At 36.4% G+C, this 22,727-nt stretch overlaps 1 long non-coding RNA gene across 7 annotated transcripts in view; it reads right to left on the bottom strand.

The window, feature by feature from the left end:
• LOC143665441 (uncharacterized) overlaps positions 1–22,727 on the bottom strand; it is a 359,913-nt gene that overhangs the window by 151,991 nt on the left and 185,195 nt on the right. For 5 of the 7 annotated variants that reach the window (XR_013166962.1, XR_013166958.1, XR_013166960.1 and 2 more), the window contains exon 4: positions 16,693–16,762. The exons of the other annotated variants lie outside the window; for them this stretch is intronic. This is a non-coding gene — a long non-coding RNA (uncharacterized LOC143665441). The remainder of the gene's footprint in view (positions 1–16,692; positions 16,763–22,727) is intronic. 7 annotated transcript variants of the gene reach the window in all.

Genomic DNA, 22,727 nt, shown 5'->3' with positions numbered 1-22,727 from the left:
TATTTAGAAATATTATATTTAGTTCTTCGCCATTTTGGTAAATATTTTAGCATGTGTAAGTGTACATTTAGTTATATAAATATTTATTGATGTTTCACTGTTGTAATTACCACCAGTCTGAATGATAATAACAATAATTGTTTTGCCTTATGTTCTAGTTTGTAAGCTGCTGGAATGCAATATACTAGAAATGGAATGACTTTTAAAAACAGGAATTTATTAAGTTTCAAGTTTACAGTTCTAAAGCCATGAAAATGTCTAAATTAAAGCAAGTCTATAGAAGTGTTCAATCTAAGGCATCCAGGGAAAGACACCTTGGTTGAGGAAGGCTGATGATGTTCAGCATTTCTCTCTTAACTAGAAAAGCACATGGTGAACGTGAAGATGTCTGCGAGCTTTCTCTCCAGGCTTCTTGTTTCATGAAGTTCCCCCAGGGCATTTTCCTTCTTCATCTCCAAAGGTCTTTGGCTGTGTGGGCTTGCATGACTCTGAAGCTTTTTCTAAAATATTTCCTCTTTTAAAGGATTCTAGTAAACTAATGAAGAACCATCTCAAATGGGGAAGTTACATCTACCTCTATTCAAAGGTTAATATGTACAATTGGGTATATCACATCTCTGTGGAGATAATTTAATCAAGTTTCCAACCTATAGTCCTGAATCGGGATTAAAAGAAAGGCTACCTCCACAAGCTGGATCAGGATTAAAATGTGGCTTTTCTAGGGTGCATAATCCTTTCAAACTAGCACACCTCAATATGTTAGGTACACTGCATATTCTGTTGGTAGTCAATATGAAATGAGGATTAGGATACTCAGTTAATAAACATGGAAACTAAGACTTAAAGAAGTCACATGATCCATAAGAAGTCTCATCTGGAAAGTGGGAGAGCTGAGTGTGAAAATGTAAATTGCCTCTAAAGCCTTCCTTCTACATTGATATACTGCCCTTCTCAAAGAAAAGTGAAGATAAGCCAAAGTCAATCAGTGTTTCCCACACCATCCGCCACTAATCAAATACCCAAGCATCACTTTGTCTCCAATATCTCTTCAAATCATTATTGGACAAAAGCCTTCCATCCCATGAGATGGCTTGAAGATGGTCTAAGGTGCACCCTAGTCTTGTACTGTTAGTAACTCTGTCCTTTTCCTTCCATTGACCCAATTTCAGGAATTTGTCTTATTATTTACTTTGTCTTTCATTTATTATAGCTGAGAATACAAAAGAACAAAGGGTCACTTTACCCTGAGGAGAAGAGGGATAATCATATTTGTGTTGATTAAGAGAGTATACTGCAGCAGTGAAGAGAAGTCCAAGAAGAGTGTTTGGGAGACATCCTCCTCCTGACAGTACTTTTGAAGAGTTCTTAAGCACTGTATTATGCACAGCAAGTTGTAATAAAAGTAGTTTTCTTCCCCATTTATCATGTTATTCAGACCTTACTAAATTAGATGAAATTTCTTGGTTCATGTAAACTAGTAATGTTTATCAGTTAACGAATTACCATTTTTCAAATACTATGTTTATATTTTAATTGAGGGCTTCTGAAAAGTATAACACTTTAGGTAGAATGAATATCTGTTTGTGTGAAGGATAAACTTGATTGCAGGTCAGCAGGGGCCAAGGCTATTCTGCTATTAATTGGCCCCATCACACCATATAATTCGCTAGCCATGCTGATTGAGGTGAAGAAAAGTAAGTCCCATTCCCAGGACTGAAACATAAGGTAGTATAACTTCCTTCACCACTTTCAGGGCTTGTAATATTTTAGTGCTTGATGACTACAGTTCATGCATCTTCACAAATATTGAATATTCCTTTAAGCTATTTGTTTTGCAGTGATTTACAACCTATTGTGCAGTGATAAAACTTTGCAGACCCACAGGTGAACTATCATCTGCCCCTGCCTCTTCATCCTGGAGGGCTAAAAAATAAAGCTATTATGTTTGCAATATTTTACCACAATTGTAATGTTTAATATTTTGGAGCATATATATTGGGCTTATAATGCTTTTAATAACTAGTTTTATAGTCCTAAATAAGATGCTATTATGTGCCACCCACTGTATAGTGTGGAGGAAATCTTCATTTTTTTGTGTGTTAAAGTTGCATAATTGATATCAACTTGTGATGCCACAATGCTTATATTCGTCTATGTGAAAAGGTGATTGACTTGCTTTGTTTTTTCATGTTCTTCTCCTGTATGATGTTTGGTTAATAGGGCCCTGGTCTCACATACACACACACACAAAGGTAGCCAAAGTAGCAAAGCAAGAGCTCTGCTGCATATATCGCATTTTAAGTAGAATCAATTTGCCTTCAGAAAGAATATATTTGAGGTGATCATTAAAATTGCCATGATCATTAGTTCATAAATAAAGGTGTAATTGATGGTACATGAGTGCACACTTTTATAATCTATTTTTATGTTACCAAAACACTGGCTTTTATGGGGTAAAAAATGGAACTCTGTAAATTCTATATACAGGAATGCAGCTTAATGGTGATGATTTGGTGTATAGCCTTCGTGAGGAAAGAATTGGAAAGACAGGGATATGTAAAGGATTGTCAAGCAGTGCTGGTGGTATTCCTGATGATACTGCTGAGGCTGGGGAACATAAATTTTTGTGGCACTAATTCCAGCTATTGTGTAATTTTCTCTGGCAGTGTGCAGCAAGCTAGGTTTACATGCCTAATTATATTAACAAGGAACAATGTAATCAAGAGTTAATTTCATTTGTAAATAAAATGGTGAATTCTGTTCTGATTAAGTCACTTCTCCATATGAATACCATATTTGCTCTCCATTGTTTGCTGAATAAAATTTCAAGTCCTTAATTTGGTATTCAGTGCACACAATCCCTCCACCATGCACGCACATTTTTTTTCCATCCCATTCTCTCTTAGCAACAACTATTTTCAATACTGTTTGTTATTCTCTAACTGCATGGAGTTCCTCACTATGCCACAGAAAAACCATTGTTTTCTAGCCCTTATGTCTTTACTCATGTTTTCCTCTTCTAACTTCCACCTCTTCCTCTATTACCAAGACACCATAATTGATTTCCCCAGATAAGAGGAAGTCACCACTCTTATGAAAGTCATTAGGATTATTATTGTCACTCAAGGCTGGTATGTTTCCAAATTAGGGGAATTTAATACCTGTAGAAGAGTCACTATGCATGAATGACTAGGCCATTTTCCAAATTCTGTTGTAAATGATTAAACAGAAGTTCAAAGTGATCACATTATTTGTCAAGGATATCATGCGTCTTATGTTACGTCAAATCAGTGTATTTGGAACTGCATTTTCTAGACTTCTAATGTATGTTGGAATCAAGGTAAATTTGTGGTAATAGAGACAAGTCTATGGTTCTGCCTTACACAGCTAACAAACCTAATAAAAAAAGTATGCAACAGTTCTTTTCAACCATGAACAACAGGCTTTTCAGAACAGTGATTCCTCAGAGAAGGGATGCATATGGGGTCTGCTCTGCAACGGACTCAGCTGACCTCCTAGGGGAGAGTTTCAGGCCACAGCATAGGGATAGGGAACTCAGAGTTCAGGTGTCTTCTTGAGAAGAATGTATGGAGGTGAAGATCAGGGAGGCAAAGCAGCTAGAATCTGCAGGGAAGGTTACTGGAGAAGAGAAAGCTGCACAGCATAGAGGAAGGTCTGGAAAAGTGCAAAGTTCTCTTAAAAGTCTTCATCTGGGTAATGATTAGTAAATTTGCATGAGTTAACTACATGATGCAGAGAAACAAATTGCCAGAAAAGAGTTAGTGGAACAATCCATGGAGTGCAAACAGGCTAGTAATAGTTTTTGCTTCCTATCACCTGGAGTGAAAGAAGTTCCTAATACTTGGGATAGCACAGTCAGAAGTGTTGTCTTAATAATGACATATTATTAATAAAATTAGCACTAGAGGTATTAACTGCTCGCAGGTCCTGGACGGGGCAGAATTCCCTGGTTTGAGCTTTTTTCATGGGCAGCAGTGGAGTGTTCCAATGGAGAGTTGCATGGTCGGATGATTCGGTGTGCTTCTAACCGCACCAAGTGGCTTTGAATCCCTTCCAGAGCCTTTTGAGGGATCAGATACTGTCGCACTGCCACGAGGACAGCTACTAGGAGAGTAGAAACGATACAGAACAGCTCCCAAAGCCACGACAGAGATAAAAAAGACAGCGTACCCCATCCTGGAACGGCTGGCTGGCTGAGAGAACCCGCTCGGGTGAGATCGCCGAGGGGCACGGGCTTCACCGGGCGGGGCGGCAAGCAGCCGGAGTCACTCCCTTCCCCCTTCCCGGGCCGGCTGGGAGAATTGGACAGGTGGTCCCCTCAAACCGCGGCAGCTGGCGCCCACACCACGTGCGGCCTCCCGGACCAACTGAGAGAATTGGATCGGAAATCCCCAGGCCACGGAGAACGGTAACGGGGGGGGCCCTCCAAACCCGTGACTCCCCGGGAACGTGCACTCTCCCAGGTGGACCGCTGTCGCTGGCGCCCTCCCGCCACGCTTGTCACCCCGGGCCAACTAGGAAATTCGGATGGGCGCTTTCCCAGGCTGCGGCGGCCAGCGACCCTCCCCACGTTCAGACCCCGGCCCGGCTCGCACTCTTCCAAGCCGCTTCGGCTAGCGAAACTCCCGGAAGGCGAGAGTTTTCCAAAGTTAAGGACCCACAGCACCTTTTACTGGTGGGACCCGCAGACAAACGTGTGCCATGAGCGCCACCTACTGGGAAGGATAATAAAAACAGAACCCAGAGATTTCACAGAAAAATCTTCCAAACTTTGGGATACAATACCCAGGGAAATCTGTCTAAATGCGCAGACGCCAACAGAAGATAACGGATCACGCACAAAAAATTGAAAATATGGCCCAGTCAAAGGAACAAACCAATAGTTCAAATGAGATACAGGAGCTGAGACAACTAATGCTGAATATACGAACAGAAATGGAAAACCTCTTCAAAAACGAAATCAATAAATTGAGGGAAGACATGAAGAAGACATGGGCTGAACATAAAGAAGAAATAGAAAAACTGAAAAAACAAATGACAGAACTTATGGAAGTGAAGGACAAAGTAGAAAAGATAGAAAAAACAATGGATACCTACAATGATAGATTCAAAGAGACAGAAGATAGAATTAGTGATTTGGAGGATGGAACATCCGAATTCCAAAAACAAACAGAAACTATGGGGAAAAGAATGGAAAAATTTGAACAGGGTATCAGGGAATTCAAGGACAATATGAAGCACACAAATATACGTGTTGTGGGTGTCCCAGAAGGAGAAGAGAAAGGAAAAGGAGGAGAAAAACTAATGGAGGAAATTATCACTGAAAATTTCCCAACTCTTATGAAAGACCTAAAATTACAGATCCAAGAAGTGCAGCGCACCCCAAAGAGATTAGACACAAATAGCCATTCTCCAAGACACTTACTAGTTCAAATGTCAGAGGTCAAAGAGAAAGAGAGGATCTTGAAAGCAGCAAGAGAAAAACAATTCATCACATACAAGGGAAACCCAATAAGACTATGTGCAGATTTCTCAGCAGAAACCATGGAGGCTAGAAGACAGTGGGATGATATATTTAAATTACTAAAAGAGAAAAACTGCCAACCAAGACTCCTATATCCAGCAAAATTGTCCTTCAAAAATGAGGGAGAAATTAAAACATTCCCAGACAAAAAGTCACTGAGAGAATTTGTGACCAAGAGACCAGCTCTGCAAGAAATACTAAAGGGAGCACTAGAGTCAGATACAAAAAGACAGAAGAGAGAGGTATGGAGAAGAGTGTAGAAAGAAGGAAAATCAGATATGATATATATAATACAAAAGGCAAAATGTTAGAGGAAAATATTATCTAAACAGTAATAACACTAAATGTTAATGGACTGAATTCCCCAATCAAAAGACATAGAATGGCGGAATAGATTAAAAAACAAGACCTTCTATATGCTGTCTACAGGAAACACATCTTAGACCCAAAGATAAACATAGGTTGAAAGTGAAAGGTTGGGAAAAGATATTTCATGCAAATAACAACTAGAAAATAGCAGGAGTGGCTATACTAATATCCAACAAGTTAGACTTCAAATGTAAAACAGTTAAAAGAGATAAAGAAGGACACTATATACTAATAAAAGGAACAATTAAACAAGAAGACATAACAATCATAAATATTTACGCACCGAACCAGAATGCCCCAAAATACGTGAGGAATACACTGCAAACACTGAAAAGGGAAATAGACACAAATACCATAATAGTTGGAGACTTCAATTCCCCACTCTCATCAATGGACAGAACATCTAGACAGAGAATCAATAAAGAAATAGAGAATCTGAATATTACTATAAAGGAGCTAGACTTAACAGACATTTATAGGACATTAAATCCCACAACAGCAGGATACACCTTTTTCTCAAGTACTCATGGATCATTCTCAAAGATAGACCACATGCTGGGTCACAAAGCAAGTCTTAACAAATTAAAAAAGATTGAAATCATACACAACACTTTCTCGGATCATAAAGGAATGAAGTTGGAAATCAATAATAGGCGGAATGCCAGAAAATTCACAAATACATGGAGGCTCAACAACACACTCTTAAACAACGAGTGAGTCAAAGAAGAAATTGCAAGAGAAATTAGTAAATACCTCAAGGCGAATGAAAATGAAAACACAACATATCAAAACTTATGGGATGCAGCAAAGGCAGTGCTAAGAGGGAAATTTATTGCCCTAAATACCTATATCAGAAAAGAAGAAAAGGCAAAAATGCAGGAATTAACTGTTCACTTGGAAGAACTGGAGAAAGAATAGCAAACTAATCCCAAAGCAAGCAAAAGGAAAGAAATAACAAAGATCAGAGCAGAAATAAATGAAATTGAAAACATGAAAACAATAGAGAAATCAATAAGACCAGAAGTTGGTTCTATGAGAAAATCAATAAGATTGATGGGCCCTTAGCAAGATTGACAAAAAGAAGAAGAGAGAGGATGCAAATAAATAAGATCAGAAATGGAAGAGGAGACATAACCACTGACCTCACAGAAATAAAGGAGGTAATAACAGGATACTATGAACAACTTTACGCTAATAAATACAACAATTTAGATGAAATGGACGGGTTCCTGGAAAGACATGAACAACCAACTTTGACTCAAGAAGAAATAGATGACCTCAACAAACCAATCACAAGTAAAGAAATTGAATTAGTCATTCAAAATCTTCCTAAAAAGAAAAGTCCAGGACCAGATGGCTTCACATGTGAATTCTACCAAACGTTCCAGAAAGAATTAGTACCAACTCTCCTCAAACTCTTCCAAAAAATCGAAGTGGAGGGAAAACTACCTAATTCATTCTATGAAGCCAATATCACTCTCATACCAAAACCAGGCAAAGATATCACAAAAAAAGAAAACTACAGACCAATCTCTCTAATGAATATAGATGCAAAAATTCTCAATAAAATTCTAGCAAATCGTATCCAACAACACATTAAAAGAATTATACATCATGACCAAGTAGGATTCATCCCAGGTATGCAAGGATGGTTCAACATAAGAAAATCAATTAATGTAATGCACCATATCAACAAATCAAAGCATAAAAATCACATGATCATCTCAATTGATGCAGAGAAGGCATTTGACAAGATTCAACATCCTTTCCTGTTGAAAACACTTCAAAAGATAGGAATACAAGGGAACTTCCTTAAAATGATAGAGGGAATATATGAAAAACCCACAGCTAATATCATCCTCAATGGGGAAAAATTGACAACTTTCCCCCTATTATCAGGAACAAGACAAGGATGTCCACTATCACCACTATTATTCAACATTGTGTTGGAGGTTCTAGCCAGAGCAATTAGACAAGAAAAAGAAATACAAGGCATCAAAATTGGAAAGGAAGAAGTAAAACTATCACTGTTTGCAGATGATATGATACTATACGTCGAAAACCCGGAAAAATCCACAACAAAACTACTAGAGCTAATAAATGAGTACAGCAAAGTAGCAGGTTACAAGATCAACATTCAAAAATCTGTAGCATTTCTATAGACTAGTAATGAACAAGCTGAGGGGGAAATCAAGAAACGAATCCCATTTACAATTGCAACTAAAAGAATAAAATACCTAGGAATAAATTTAACTAAAGAGACAAAAAACCTATATAAAGAAAACTACAAAAAGCTGTTAAAAGAAATCACAGAAGACCTAAATAGATGGAAGGGCATACCGTGTTCATGGATTGGAAGACTAAATATAGTTAAGATGTCAATCCTACCTAAATTGATTTACAGATTCAATGCAATACCAATCAAAATCCCAACAACTTATTTTTCAGAAATAGAAAAACCAATAAGCAAATTTATCTGGAAGGGCAGGGTGCCCCAAATTGCTAAAAACATCTTGAGGAAAAAAAACAAAGCTGGAGGTCTCGCGCTGCCTGACTTTAAGGCATATTATGAAGCCACAGTGGTCAAAACAGCATGGTATTGGCATAAAGATAGATATATCGACCAATGGAATCGAATAGAGTGCTCAGATATAGACCCTCTTATCTATGGACATTTGGTCTTTGATAAGGCAGTCAAGCCAACTCACCTGGGACAGAACAGTCTCTTCAATAAATGGTGCCTAGAGAACTGGATATCCATATGCAAAAGAATGAAAGAAGACCCATGTCTCACACCCTATACAAAAGTTAACTCAAAATGGATCAAAGATCTAAACATTAGGTCTAAGACCATAAAACAGTTAGAGGAAAATGAATCTTACAACTGGAGGCGGTTTTATGGACCTTAAACCTAAAGCAAGAACACTGAGAAGGAAATAAATAAATGGGAGCACCTCAAAATTAAACACTTTTGTGCATCAAAGAACTTCATCAAGAAAGTAGAAAGACAGCCTACACAATGGGAGACAATATTTGGAAATGATATATCAGATAAAGGTCTAGTATCCAGAATTTATAAAGAGATTGTTCATCTCAACAACAAAAAGACAGCCAACCCAATTACAAAATGGGAAAAAGACTTGAACAGACACCTATCAGAAGAGGAAATACAAATAGCCAAAAGGCACATGAAGAGATGCTCAATGTCCCTGGCCATTAGAGAAATGCAAATCAAAACCACAATGAGATATCATCTCACACCCACCAGAATGGCCATTATCAACAAAACAGAAAATGACAAGTGCTGGAGAGGATGTGGAGAAAGAGGCACACTTATCCACTGTTGGTGGGAATGTCAAATGGTGCAACCACTGTGGAAGGCAGTTTGGCTGTTCCTCAAAAAGCTGAATATAGAATTGCCATACGACCCAGCAATACCATTGCTGGGAATCTACTCAAAGGACTTAAGGGCAAAGACACAAATGGACATTTGCACACCAATGTTTATAGCAGCGTTATTTACAGTTGCAAAGAGATGGAAACAGCCAAAATCTCCATCAACAGAAGAGTGGCTAAACAAACTGTGGTATATACATACGATGGAATACTATGCAGCTTTAAGACAGGATAAACTTATGAAGCATGTAATAACATGGATGGACCTAGAGAACATTATGCTGAGGGAGTCTAGCCAAAAACTAAAAGACAAATACTGTATGGTCCCACTGATGTGAACAGACATTCGAGAATAAATTTGGAATATGTCATTGGTAACAGAGTCCAGCAGGAGGTAGAAACAGGGTAAGATAATGGGCTATTGGAGTTGAAGGGATACAGACGGTGCAATAGGACTAGATACAAAAACTCAAAAATGGACAGCACAGTAATACCTAATTGTAAAGTAATCATGTTAAAACACTGAATGAAGCTGCATCTGAGCTATAGGTTTTTGTTTTGTTTTGTTTTTACTATTATTACTTTTATTTTTTTCTCTATATTAACATTCTATATCTTTTTCGGTTATGTTGCTAGTTCTTCTAAACCGATGCAAATGTACTAAGAAATGATGATCATGCATCTATGTGATGATGTTAAGAATTACTGATTGCATATGTAGAATGGTATGATTTCTAAATGTTGGGTTAATTTCTTTTTTTCCATTAATTAAAAAAAAAAAAAGAGAAGTGGTAATTGGAGCTGAAGGGATACAGACTGTACAACAGGACTGGATATAAAAACTCAGAAATGGACAGCACAATACTACCTAATTGTAATGCAATTATGTTAAAACATTGAATGAAGCTGCATGTGAGGTATAGGTTTTTTTTTTCTCTCTATTATCGTTTTAATTCTTATTCTGTTGTCTTTTTATTTCTTTTTCTAAATCGATGCAAATGTACTAAGAAATGATGAATACACAACTATGTGATGATATTAAGAATTACCGATTGTACATGTAGAATGGAATGATTTCTAAATGTTTTGTTAATTTTTTTTAATTAATAAAAAAATTTTGAAAAAGTAAAAAAAAAAAAATTAGCACTAGACTAAGGCTACTTCAATAGAGGTTTTAAACAAATCTTGAAAAGATAAAACTCTTTTCAAGCAATTTAACTTCATTCCAGAACAAAGTTCAAGGAAAACTTGAGGAATACAAAAATACCCAGGACCCAATAAGGTAAATTCCAGAGTATTTGACATCCATTCGAAAACATTAACAAAGCAGGAAAAGACAACCATAATGATAACAAAATTTACAAATAAAAACTGACCAGGAATAATGCAGATGATAGATTTAGTAGAGGACTAACTAATAGAGGTAGAAATTAAACAAGCACCCTAAAAGTTATCATAATTACTATACCCCATATTTTTAAAAGGTAGAGGAAAGTCTGAGCATGTTAAAGGGACATGGAAGATAGGGAAAAAAAAGAAGGCTTAACTTGAAATTCTAGAGATGAAATGAATCGACTAAGAGGAAAAATATATTGTATGGGATTAACAGCTAGAAAGATGCTAAAGAAGAAAACACAAGTAAACTTGATACATATAACAGAAAATATTCTAAATAAAACACAAAGGGAGCAGTGTGATGGTGGTTCAGTGGCAGAATTCTCGTCTGCAATGGCGGAGACCTGGGTTTGATTCCTGGTGCCTGCCCATGCAAAAGCAAACACACACACACACACACACACACACACACAAAGTAAAGAAAAAACTGAAAAAAAAAAGAACTTAGTGTGATACTTTGAAAAGTGAGCACAAACTATTTGATTCTCCTCCCCTGGAACGTGGGAGAATTCTCCTCTCATTGAGTGTGGGCTGTACTCAGTGATTTGCTTCTAGTGAATAGAGTGTGGCATAAGTGTTGGTGTATGAAATCCAAGGCTAGAACATGAAAGCCATTTTATGATTTCCTCCTTACTCTCACTCTGAGATCATTTGCTCTGAGGGAAACTAGCTGTCTGCCATAAAAATAATAGAATTAGTATCTACTCTGCTATGTGGAGAGGTCAGCATTGTAAGTAGGTAAGTCCTGCTACAAAAACTAACACTAAATTGTCATGCATATGAGTAAGCCAAATTGGAAGCATGTCATCCAGCCCCAGTCAAGCTTTCAGATGACTGCAACCCAATGTTATATCACCTGCAATTCATAAGCCAGAAGCACTGAGATAAATTGCTCCCAAATTCTTGACATCCAGAGATTTTCAATTTTACCTTGTCAGGTTGCTCTATATTTTTGCATTCCTATAAATATTCTTAAGACTTCTTCTGAGATGCAGTAACCTTACGTGAAGTAGTTTGACCTTTTGGATTTTACTTTCAAAATTTATTAGGAAGACACAAAGCAATGTTATTTTCTTAGGGCTATATTTTCCACTATTGAGAAAGGACCCACCTAAGAACCGCAAAAAATGCCACATGCATTTCCTAGGTGGGAATGATTGCATATATTTGTGAAAACTCACAGAACTGTATATCCTTTTATTTTATGTAAATTATATTAAAAATATTATTAAAGAACAAATGAAAAAGACACTTTTTTAAAAAACATAGTATCATAATACGATACAACTGTGTAGTCACAACAATAGACATAACTAAAAATCTGGATGTTACCAAATAATCTTGAAAATGATAAGAAACAAAAGCCTTCAAACACAGCTGTTGGGAGTGTAAATTACTAGAAAGTCTTCGGAAAACTCATTGAAAATTTGTGCTAAAGCTGAACATATACAGATCTTTGACCCAAAAATTCCATTCCCATGAATAAGATCAACCAAAATACATATGTATTCACTAACAGACCTATACTTAGACCTATGCTAGAATGTTCAGAGCAGTGCTACCCAAATAGCCCCAACTGACCAACAATAGAATAATGGGTAAAAAATTATATTTTATTCCCATAATGAAAAATTGCATAGAAATGAGAATGAAAAACTTCAATATCACTCAACAATATGGTTGAATCCTACAACAGTATGGAACAAAATCAGCCAGACATAATTCAGTCCATTTATATCAAGTTCAAAAAATGGACAAAACTGAGTGCACAGGTAGTTCAGTGGTTAGAATGCCTGCCTTTCATGTGGGAGACCCGAGTTCGATTCCTGGACCATGAACCCCCACAAAAATAGAACTAATTTATTTTATTAGAAGTCAGGGCAGTGGTAAATTCTGTGGGGTAAGAGAGTTAGATAGTGAGTGAATGTGAGCATAAAAAGGGCTTCTAGGATGCTGATTTTTTTTTCTTTATCTAAGTTCTGGTTACATAGATGTGTTCACTTTCTGCAAATTCATTAACCTTCACACTATGGTATGTGCACTTTTCTATAGATATATATGTATTATTATTCTTCAATAAAAAATAAAAAAGTACACGAAGAAACAAATCAATACATTGGTAAGGTAGATTATGAAGAACTGAGAATGGAATTGGGAATAGGTACAAAACATAATGAAGAATGAGATAAATGAATGAATAAAACACAGGAGGGATCATTTGAATACCAGGCCATAAATTAAAGAGAATGTCTAACTTAAAGTTCTTTACTTTTTATTTAAAAAAAATTAAAGACAGAGAAGTAACAGAAAACCATCTAAAATAACCTTCCAAAATTACATTCATTGGTGTTAGCAAAAACCATTCCAAATATCTTTTTCTATATAAAGCTATATTCAGATAAGTATTAGTTTTAGTTTTTCCAGAGGAGCTTGTTAGATAAGAATTCAAAAGCAGGTAGTCAGTTTGGGAATGCAAAAATGCTCAGCAGGGGAGTGGGAACGTGATTCAGGAAAGAAAAATCAACTAATAAAGTAGTGCTGTGAAGCCACCAGTGCAGAAGAGTGGAACTCAGCCTCTTGGGGAAAACTCTGGGAGAAGATGGAAACATATGTGTCTGGCTGATAGCACCTGGGGATGAGAGCTGGGATATTTATATACCGACTTCCATCAAGCATTAGTTGAAGGCTCCTCTGGGAGATGCTCATTCTCCGAAACACACAGCCTGCTTTGCATGCAGACAGAAGCATCTTCTGTAAGGGACAGTCCTCAGGAGGAGGGACAGTTGGATGAATTTATACTGAGGTAGTAAAGCCCACAGAATATGGCCAAGATACTGGCCGAATGACCAAAAGAAAAAAGAAAAAAGGTATAAATTTGTATACATTTAAATGATGTTATAATACACACGTTAGTTCATTGAGGTTACCAAATTTATTTTTCCTTGAATTTAATGAAGAGCAGTAAAATTGAATGAATAGGAAAGAATTGCTAATATTGAAAGACATTTTTCTTCACTCTGAGTGCTATTAGTTACTAAAAATCCCTCTAATGTTAGGGGAAATGTGAAAACTGTAACGAGTATGTGTTACTTTCTAACTCCATATCTCAATGTTCAATGGTATTAACTGCCTGTTAGTTAAGACATATGAGAAAATTAGTCCTGTCACACTTTATTTGTTCTTTATATAATGATTTATATTTTGTAAAGCATTATAACACCTAAATTTGGTTCTTTAATTATAATTACCGCAGTTGCTTAGATTTTCTACTATATTTAAAGCAATTCTAGATTTACTGAAAGGTTTCATTTATACTAAACATTTAATATTTATCTTTTACTTGGTTGATTCAGTTTCACTGTGATTTATCCTCTCTCCCCAAAAGGACTTATGGGTACCCTTGTCCCTGGGTTTGTTCTTTTTTGAATCAACAAATATTTACCATACATTAGACACTATTTGGGGCAGTAGAGATTATGCCAGTGAATTTTTCAGGTCCTTGCTCTAATGAAACTTGTATTCTTGAAAGCTGGACATCTACAGTGCCAGTGAAAACAATACATAAGCATTGAATATAGTGACAAGTGTTATAAAGACAATGAAACAAAATGTCAGGATCAATTGGGGGTGGTCTTTGGCTCTACTTTAAACGGAATGGCCAAGGAAAGGCTCCGAAGAGGAGGCATTGCAGCAGAGACCTAAAGGATGACAGGAATCCATGTGGCAGGGAACATACTGATATGCAGCTAGCTGCCGTAATATAATCAAGATCAATCCAGGGTTAGACATGAATCAGTATGACTCCTGAATCTATGCTTTTGATGGAAATGCAAGACTACCTTTTTTCTAAAATGATTGCTTCTATTATGCGTACATATGAAAGTGAAGTTCCCATCCAACACAGAGAGCAGCACAGCCCACGCCCTGTGAAGAGAAGTCCAGTTTGGCACAGCTGAGGAAGAGAGGAGGTATGGGTGTCTGCATACAACGAGCAGGGAATGTTGTATGGGATGAGTTGGTACCAAGGTGCAGGGGTCAAATTACCTAAAATCCAAAGAGGATAAAACGGAAGAAGGTAATGAAAAGAGACATTAAAATACTAAGGAATTAATTCGAGTCCCCAGTAAACAAAAAAAAAAACGGAAGAAAAACAAAAAGATTTGTGACTGCAAGGAACAGAATGGACTTGGAAAAAAAAAGTAAATTCCTAGGAGAAAAGGCTAAGGTGATCACAGTCTATTCATCGTAAGTAAAATGGGGATGGGGTTAGAAGATTGAAAATGTCAGTCTGTCTTAAGAATAATTAGTGTCCCTGGATTACACAACCAAGAAATAAAACAGGAAAAACATCAAAAATCAAAAAAAAAAAAATAGAAGTAAATTTGACTAAAAGTTTCATTGAGCCTATGAATAACAAGGTTCCACATGTTGCTCTGGGTATAGCTGTAAAAATTAAGCAACATTTAGATGTACCCTGAACAAATTTGGAAATATTAAAACTATCGTTTAAATATTCCTGATTTTACACGAATTTTATTTATTCAAGCACATACAAATACACGGAATTCCCTTGTTAAAATCTTGCTTTTTCGTACCTTTTGGGTTGCCCTCCTCCAAGTATGTTTATAGACTTATTACTTTATAAATAAACATTACTATTATTATAACTTTTACTGCCAACAATAATAGCTACAGTAATAATATCAGTAATAACAATATCAACAATAATAATAGAGACCACATCTTGAACAAATATTATGTGCCAACCATGGTTTTAAACACACTAATAGGATGCTCACCACTACATGAGGTGAGTAGATTTTGCAGACGAGAGCACTGATGCTCAGTTAGCTGCATCATTTAATCAAGGTCAATTCAAGGTTAAAAATGAATCAGTACGACTCCGGAATCCATGCTTTTGATGGAAATGCAACACCACCTTTCTTCTAAAATGATCGCTTCTATTATGAGTACATATGCTAGTGAAGCTCCTGTTTATAATTTTCAAAGCACGTCATTTTATTGGTTCTCACTAAATAGGAAACTATGGCTCAGAGAGTTTTCCTTGTTTGTGTATGAGGAACACAAAGCCAGGCAGTGACAACTATTTGCTAAGTAGGATGGACATTTACTCCTATGATTGAATCTATTGCGCTTTTCACAAAAATGACAATAGCTATCAACTATTTTAGCAACATGTCTTTCCTTCAAGTGAGCCTTATACCTTAGCGGAATCTCCAAGGAAAACAGTTTGAAAAAAGCTACATGTACTATACATAAAAAACAAATTCTACCTCTTGGTTTTAGAAATATATACTTCGATTATCCAACATATAAACCATACATATATCATTGGAATCTATATGAAAAAATACAATTAAAAGAGAATGTGTTTAACCCATCATCATTTATATCATTACCATGAAGACATATTTACAATTTAATGAAATGAGAATAATTACATTAGTATTATGATAATCAGTAATACATTATATATATATATATATATATATATATATATATATATATCAGTATAAAGAATAAACAAACATTGAAAATTCTCTGGGATGTTTAACACACATTTATCATTTTTAGAGGAATGCTCATCATTCTGGTTCTTTGAGGAAAAAACTGACTTATTTTTCTGTGTTTTCCCCTTCCATTAAATCAAAATTCTTTGTCTACTTTCAGGTTGGAATTGTGAACAGGATATGAGGCTGAATAGGATTTTCCTACTTCTATGAAGTTTCCCACAAACATAATGATAATAAATATCTAAAACTAGAATCTTAAAATCAATCTCTGGCTAGAACTAGATTCACTATGAAAATATGAAGATGTAGATCATAATGGGAGCTGGAACAGAAATATGTTTGATAAAGTTTTTTAGGTGGTGTGGACCTGAAAACTGGAGAATGGTAAGGACTCACAAGAGAACAAACCATATAGTGAATCACTGCAGATGTGTAAGTCTGTCAAGGTCTTACCTCACATTCCTTTGTAAAAATTAATCGCAGATAAGGGTGTGCAATGGTAGTTCAGTGGTAGAATTCTTACCTGCAATGCAAGAGACCCGGGTTTGATTCCCTCTCCATGCACTTCCCAAACAAACAAACAAACAAACAAAAACAACCCAAACAAAACCTCAACAAATGGTGTTGCAATAAGGGGATGGATACTCACATAGAAAAAGAATGAATTGTGACTTTCACCATACTGCATACTAAACTAAACTAAAACAAATAAATGTCCCAGAGTTTAAGGAAATCAATATGCAGTAATATGTATATATAAATATATAAATTATATAGATGATTATGTAATATTACATCTTGTATCACAGGTAACAATATATTATCTTCATTAAACATTATACACAATACATATATAGAGGCAAAGAGAAAGACAGAGCTAAAATAAAAAATCCTGAGAGAAAAGAATTAATATCATTCCTGCTCAAACTTTTTCAAAGAACTAAAGGACAGGAAACACTACCTAATGCATTCCATGAAGCAAAATCACCCTAATACCAAAGCAAAATGAAAAAACTACAAGGAAAGAAAATGTCAGACCAATCTTTCTAATGAATTTGATGCAAAACTTCTCAATAAAATGCATGCAAATCACATCCAACAGCATGTTATAAGACCTATACACCATAACTGTACTGATTTGAAACCAGAAAAGCCAGGTTCTTTTAAACCAATCATATGGGGGCAAACCTGGTGTGGTGGGTAGGACTTTTTTTTACATGGGCAGGCACTGGGAACTGAACTCAGATCTCTGGCCTGGCAGGTAAGAACACTGCCACTGAGTCGCCATTGCCCCCCCAAGTGGGACCTTTAGATTAGGTTGTCTCCATGGAGATGTGACCCTCCGATTGTGGGTGGGATTTTTCTATTAGAGAGTTCCCATGGAGATGTGACCTCACCATTCAAGGGGGTTCTTATTCTGCTTACCAGAGTCCTTTAACAGAGGAACAGTTTGGAGAGAACACAGATGTTTGGAAACGTAAAAGGAAAATGCCATAGGAGATGCTGGAAGCTGAGAGAGCTGTTTGAAACCAGAAGCCTGGAGAGAAGGACAGCATATGTCACCATGTGCCTTCCCATGTGACAGAGAAACCCTGGACATGATTGGCATTTCTTGAGTGAAAGTATTCTTATTGATGACTTAATTTGGATATTTTCATGGCCTTAGAACTGTAAATTTGTAACCTAATAAATCCCCCTTGTAAAAGGCAAACTATTTCTGATGCATTCCAGCAGCATTAGAAAATCAAAATAATGACCAAGTGGGTTTTATTCCAAGAATGCAAGGGTTGTTCAATGCAAGAAAAGCAATTAAGGCAATGCACCAAATGAAAAAATCAAAAGAAAATAAACCACATGATCATCTCAATTGACACAGAAAAGGCATCTGAAAAACTTCAGCACCCTTTCATAATAAAAACACTTCAAATAGTAGGAATCAAAGGAAACTTCCTCAACATGATAAATATTATATATATATATATACATATAAACCTACTGCTAATATCATACTCAACAGTGAGAGACTGAATACTCTCCCTCTAAGATTGAGAACAATACAAGGAAGGATGCCCCCTGTCCCCACTGTTATTCAACACTATGTTAGAAGTTCTAACTCAAGCAATTAGGAAAGAAAAAGAAATAAAAAGCATCTAAATTGGAAAGGCAGAAGTAAAGCTGTCACTATTTATAGATGACATGATCCTTTACTTGGTAAATTCTGAAAAAAAATGACAAAAAAACTATCTGAGATAAGAAATGAGTTCAGCAAAGTGGCAAGACACAAGATCAGCCCTCAAAAATCAATGATGTTGGGTGCACGGGTAGTGCAGAGGTTAGAATGCCTGCCTTTCATGCAGGAGACCTGGGTTTGATTCCTGGACCATGCACCTCCCCTCCCCCCAAAAAAGCAAAACAAACAAACAAAAAATCAATGATGTTTCTATACACTAGTAATGAGCTATCCAAAGTGGTAGTCAAGAAAAAAATTCCATTTACAATAGCAATTAAAAGAATCAGATATCTAGGGATAAAATTAACCAAGAATGTGAATGACTTGTACACAGAAAACCACAAAACATTGCTAAAAGAAATCAAAGAAGCCCTAAATAAATGGAAAGACATTCTGTGTTCATGGATTGGAAGGCTAAATTTCAAGATGTCAATTCTACTCAAATTGACAAAGTCCAACAGACTAATTTGCAGAAATGGAAAAGCTAATTATCAGATTTATTTGGAAAGAAAGGGACCCTGAATAGTCAAAAGCATCTTGAAAAAGAAGAATGAAGTGGGAGGTTTCATACTTCCTGACTTTAAAGTGTATTATAAAGCCTCAGTGGTCAAATAGCACAGTAGTGGTATACAGATGCACATACTGACCATGGGAATTGAATTGAGAGTTCAAAACTTGACCTTTGGAGCCATGGTCTATTGAGAAAATATTTGCAAACATATAACTTGATAGGAAAAATCTCCCAAATTGAAATTTCATGTTACATAAATTCATGTAAATTAATTAGAAAAAGTCAAGCCAATAGAAAAAATAAATACAATCAAAAGGCTTGAAAATATGACTACTAAACTTTTTGGATTAAGATATTCAGATATAACTGTAAATCATTATCTCAGTTATCCATTGAACTATTTATTCCACTTTCATGAATTTATCTAAGAGAAATATTCATGTATCTGTAAAATTGTATACACATGTATGGGTGTTTACTGAAGCATTTTTGTGGTAATCGTTACATTGTATATTCTTATGCACATGTATATTGGGCACTGCAGATGTGTTATTAAAAGGACTGAAGTACAGACACTAAACAGCCTGTGAACAGATGCATTCAGTTACCAGAGAGCTATGTTATTTTCTTTTTTCACATTGGTAATGGATCCATACATTATTTGTGCAATTAAAAGAAAAGACCAAAAAAAAAAAAAATCAGGAGAGTGAATGAGTTAAATAATACTTCCTTGGTTCCAGTTAAATAGAAAATAGGAAACAGCTTGGAAATAATAAGATTTTGCCATCATTAATTTAGGGCCTCCTATTTGCTAAGCACTATGCTGAACCTATTACACAAATTATTTATTTAAATTCATCCAAGGCAATGAGTAAATGCTACTGTTTAAGTTTCAGTGACGAGTACACTGAGATATATGGGATTAAGAAATGCATTCAAGGTCAGAAAATCCTAAGTGAGTTAATTAGGAGTCTAATCTAGGATTTTTTCAGCCTAGGGAGGTAACCACAAAACTCAAACATATAGGAAAAGTTGCACAGAACTGAGCAGAACAAGAAGGAAAACAAACCACGCACTATTATTGCAGAAATCCAGACCAAGGCCGTCCAAGGTTCTGTCAATAGATGAGAATAACTTACAACAATTGTGTGTTTCAGCACACAACAGAACACTATCTTCACCTTCAGAGGTAGATGAAAGCATAAATCAGGTTTAAAAAGCACTGAGAATGTAGGAATGGACTAATGAGATAATTTACACTTAAAAAGTGTAAAGAAAAGCAGGGATTAAAACTTCATAGAGATGGAAGAATAAGTCAGGTAAATTCTCTTAAAAGCTCTTCTTTGATGTGGTTTTCTTTCCTCTAATACTAATATGCAAGTGAAGAAGGCAAATGACAAGGTAGCTGATTATTCCATCTGACTCCATTATTCTGCATTTCTTAGTATCGATCACCTTGTTTTCTTTCTGCCAGTCAATTTCACTGATTCACACTGTGAATGGAAAAATAATTATCTTTAACAATAGAATGGCTGATTAAAATATCCATTGAAATATTTTAATACCAGTTATGGTTTTCATAATTCTTCCTTTTCTATGTTCACATCAAAATTTTCTTCCATTTCTGTAATAATTGTTGAGCTTATATAATAAAAGCAGAACCCTATCCGTGCTAACTCTTTTGCAGGAACTAGATTTTCCATTTGTGGATACAAGTTCTCAAATTGTCATGACTCTGATTGTTTCCATAAAATGAGGAAGCTGAATTTTAGAATTAATTTTCATGAGCTAGAGGGAGCACATTAAACATTTGTCATAATTACTGAAGCAAAATACTGTAATTTAGAATTATGTATTTAACTGCTTGGAGACCAGTAGCTTCAGAGCTGACAGACACGTGGATATTTGGTGATGCTTGGAATGCCAACAGAAAGAGCAGATGCCTAGACACAGAATGAGCCCAGAAGACATTGCCATGTGCCTTCTCATGAGATGCTAAGCAAGTCAGAACCTGGAGTTGTGTCCTGGAGGAGTTCAGTGAAGGCCCACAGATGCTTAGAGAGGAAACCACTAGCGCCAGAAGCTGGAAGCAATGGAGCCAGGAACAAGGACCAGCAGATGCCAGCCATGTGCCTTCCCCGCTGGTAGAGGTGTTCTGGACAACATCAGCCTTCCTTGAGAGAAGGTAACCTCTTATTGGTGCCTTAATTTGGTCATTTTCATGGCCTTAGAACTGTAAAGATGTAACTTCTTAAATTCTCATTTTAAAAGCCATTCCAGGGCAGGTCACAGTGGCTCAGCAGGCAGAGTTCTCACCTGCCATGCCGGAGACCAGGGTTCAATTCCCAGTGCCTGCCCATGAAAAAAAAAAAAAAGCCATTCCATTTCTGGTATATTGCATTCTAGCAGCTTTAGCAAACTAATCCAAGACATATTTGATGCCTTGGGAAAATACATTTTAATTAAAATTAAGAATAGTAATTTTGAAGAATATTTTCCTGCAAAGTCTTACTTGGATTTTAAGATGTCTATGAAATAAATCTCAAACAAAAAATGTGTTTTTAAATAAAACTCCAGGAAACCTTAAAACTACTGAGAGATTACATAAATCATTCTGAATACATCATTAAATTATATTTATATGACATTCAATTGTATTTGTTTTTAAACCAAAATAATCCAAATGACAAGGTTATTTTCATTCAACAATCCCTCAAAAGATTCACTTCACACAACGTAGTCAGTTGGGCATCTCAAATTATGATACTCATTTGATTTATGTGCTAATTTTGTTATAGCACTGAGGCAACTCTAGCGTAATTAAAAAATTAGGTCTTGACACTTTTTTATTATAATATTTTAATGAACCAATTCAAAATATTAAGTGCTACATATGCTTTTTTCTTTCTGTCTTTCTTTTTTCTTTCGCATGGGCAAAGATCAATAGCTGTTTAACAACAATGAGAGAAGCATAAGGAACCTCAGGCAGGAGTAGTGAAGAAGGTCCTTTTAAGTTTGAAACTATAATATCCAGTGGTTTTGTATCCGGGCTTGACTTTTTTGTGACACTTTTAGAAAGAGCAGCCTTGGATCTAAGAAAATAGTCTTTCAAATAGTACAGATGAGTGAAGGGGTCTCTGTGGTGGTTGCACTCCATGGTGTGGGCCCAACCACCGTGGCCATCTGCACCCCCCGCCCCCACTGGGTATGCATCAAAAAGTCCATGAAGGGGGGTGACAGAGGGTCCTCAGGGCTTCCACAGGGTTTCAGCTTAGCCCTCCAAAGCAAAACCAGCAACAGGGCATCAGTCCGAAGACTTAACTGTAACTGAGCCAGGAGCTCAAGTGGAGAAAACGCTGGAGCCTCTGCCCAGGCCCTGGAAAATGTGGTTTCCTGGGACCTCCAAGCATTCACAGATGGAAAAGGCACATTGTCCATGCTTCTGCCTCCACGTCCTCAAAACACAACCTTCCCTGTAGTATCATATGTTTTTCCCAGAGAACTCTGTACTCTCAGGTAAATTTGCAGCTCAGCGTTTGCTTTTCAGCATTTTTGACAAGGTGGGCCCAGGGGAATAGTGCCACTATGCTGGTTTGAGACTGTCATGTGCCCCAGAAAAGCCATGCTCTTTTAATCCAATCTTGTGGGTATAGACCCATTGTTGAGTGGGACCTTTTGATTAGGTTGTTCCCATGAAGACGCAACCCTCCCATTCAAGTTTGGTATTAACCTGCTTACTGGAGTCTT

This window comes from Tamandua tetradactyla, chromosome 21 (genome assembly GCF_023851605.1).
Source record: "Tamandua tetradactyla isolate mTamTet1 chromosome 21, mTamTet1.pri, whole genome shotgun sequence".
Taxonomy (NCBI): domain Eukaryota; kingdom Metazoa; phylum Chordata; class Mammalia; order Pilosa; family Myrmecophagidae; genus Tamandua; species Tamandua tetradactyla.
The sequence above is the reverse complement of the archived record's forward strand: the minus strand, read 5'-3'. Positions and strand labels throughout refer to the sequence as shown.